This window comes from Manis javanica, chromosome 1 (assembly GCF_040802235.1).
Source record: "Manis javanica isolate MJ-LG chromosome 1, MJ_LKY, whole genome shotgun sequence".
Classification (NCBI taxonomy): domain Eukaryota; kingdom Metazoa; phylum Chordata; class Mammalia; order Pholidota; family Manidae; genus Manis; species Manis javanica.
The window spans coordinates 24198634-24201336 of record NC_133156.1 but is presented as its reverse complement, the minus strand read 5'-3'; the positions used below and the strand labels follow the sequence as shown (position 1 = coordinate 24201336).

General features: G+C 43.4%; 1 pseudogene; it reads left to right on the top strand.

Moving 5' to 3' along the window:
- The first annotated feature begins 1456 nt into the window (after window positions 1-1456).
- LOC140843142 (olfactory receptor 7A10-like) lies at window positions 1457-2356 on the top strand (annotated as a pseudogene).
- Window positions 2357-2703: the final 347 nt, after the last annotated feature.

Here is a 2703-nt window from a genome sequence, read left to right as displayed (position 1 = left end):
TATCCAGCCATATAAAAACCAGATGGTCACATAAATATAGAATGAGCACCAATACAAACAAGCAGACTTGTACTCTTTGATATTTCAAATAGATGCTTTGCTGTATTTTGTATATTTCCTTTTTTGAGTGATTGGTATATTTTATTTGCTTGGCATCAAGGGGATGTGATCAGGGTTGGAAAGCCTCCAGAGTCAAGGAGGTGTTTCCTTCCTCACAGTCTCTCAGGGGCCACCTGTGCTTGTTAGACCTTCGTTCTTCCTCGTGTCCTTTCCCTTCCTCTCCCTCTAGGCTTACTGAACAGATTGTTTATGTTTCTTTAAATACAGGGCATGAAATATACATATAAACATGGAACCCTGATTAAATTTTCCACGGGTGGCTTATGACAACAGTTTCTGGGTCTGATGTCTCAATGTTATAGGAAACAGGTAATTGATTTGAGCAGCATAAGTACTTATAGACTAAGTGGTGTGGGCAAGAGTGAGGACGTGGAAATAACACAGTAGGACACCTGGGTGCATAGTGGGGTCCAGTGTGGGGTGTGTGTGTGCATGTGTGGTTGTTCCTTGTAATGGAGGACAGTACTCAGAACAGGGGTGCCAGGGATTATAAATTCAAGGTGACTTCCATAACTCAGGGGCCAGAACTCAGTCAGTATAAGGTATGAGGAAGGCAATCTTTTTGAAAGCTGTGATGACTTTGCAACAGATTTACTTTGTGTGACAGAGGACTCCCTGGGCCTTGAAGACTCAGTAGGCAGGAGGCCGCCTCGCCCTCACCATCCTCTGACACCATCTCTCGCCGCCCTCTGCCTTGCCATCCCCCTTGGCATGCTGACCCATGCTGAGCCCTGATTTCCTAAAACCACTACCTTCCTCAGGGCACTTGCACCCTGTCCATTCCCTCTGCCAGGCACGCAATCGCCAGATAATGTGTGTCTCCTGCTCATTCTTCTTCGAGGTGTCTGTTAACCTGTCACCTTGTTGCAGGTATTTCCTAAACCCCTAATAAAAATAATAAAACCCCTTTACACTATTCTTTATACATGCTTTCCTTTCTTCATAGCCCCTGCACCCTCTGAGAGGGGCACTATTATTTGTACCTGATCACTCCTCCTCCAGCACTAGATCCAGGGAAGTTTGTTTTTCAGCATTCTCTACTCTGGACAGTTCCTGACATGTGGTCTGTATTCATTATCTGTTCCTCACATAAATGAAAGATGCTCTCAATAAAACAGTAGCACACATTATGTTTGAGGAACAGGTGGACAGCGAAAAAGGAATTCCTATAACAGAGGAACTAGGGAGGCCCAAAGCAGGCCATACATGCATCAAATATAGAAATGAATTTCTTTGATATAAAATAAAAGATAGCACTTATTCTAGGTTACCAATATTCCCTTATGGGAAAATTAGTCATTTCTTTTCTCTACTTTCTGGTAGTCACCTTCAACACATGGATCCTGGGAATGATACAAGAATTTCAGGATTTCTTCTATTTGGGCTTTTCCTCTCCATGTACCTGATCACTGGTTTGGGAACCTGCTCCTCATCCTGGCTGTCAGCTCAGACTCCCACCTGCACACACCCATGTACTTCTTCCTCTCCAATCTGTCCTTTGTGGACATGTGCTTCACCTCCACCACCATAAACCCAAAGATGCTACTGAGCATCCAGACACAGAGCCAAGTCAAAACCTATGAAGGTGCATCAGCCAGATGTACTTCATCCTACTCTTTGTAGGGATGGATGATTTCCTCCTCACTGTGATGGCCTATGACAGGTATGTGGCCATCTGCCACCCCCTGCACTGCACAGCCATCATGAATCCCCAGCTCTGTTGACTGCTGGTCGTGGTGTCCTGGATTATGAGTGTCCTGAATTCCTTGTTACACAGCTTAATGGTGTTGGGTCTGTCCATCTGTTCCAACATGAAATCCCCCCCTTTTTCTGTGAACTTAATCAAATGGTCCAACTTGCCTGTTCTGACACTTTCTTTAATAACCTGATGATGCATTTTGCAGCTGCACTGCTGGCTGGTGGTCCCCTCGCTGGGATCCTTTACTCATATTCTAAGATAGTTTTGCCCATACATGGAATCTCACCAGCTCAGGGCAAGTATAAAGCATTTCCTACCTGTGCATCTCACCTCTCTGCTGTCTCCTTATTTTATTGTATGGGCCTAGGGGTGTACCTCAGCTCTGCTGTTACCCCCAGTTTGCGCTCAGGTGCAGCAGCCTCAGTGATGTACACCGTGGTCACACCCATGCTGAACCCCTTCATCTACAGTCTGAGGAACAAATATATAAAGGGTGCTCTGAAAAGATTCTATGTGAATGAAACTAAGGACCAATAGCCCTCTGGACTGAACAAGGGCCCATGATTGCAGAGGCAGACTCAGAGTTTGAAATTGTGATTATTTGACCAGACAAATGGATATAGCGTTGTTCTTTCTGTTTATTTTCTGGAATTTCCATTTCTTTGTCCTCATTACTCTATCCAATTTACATAACTGATAGTAGCTTTCTGCTCTCTCTGTTATCCAACAGATTTTTCCTTTGTTGTTTTCTTACTTTCCCAGATTTATTTCCAATTATAGATCTGAATTATTTGGTAATTTCCATTTCTCTAATGAGACAACAAAGATATTTTAAATAAATATTTTCTCAAATGACTTATATCATACCAAGTAATGTTTCTTTT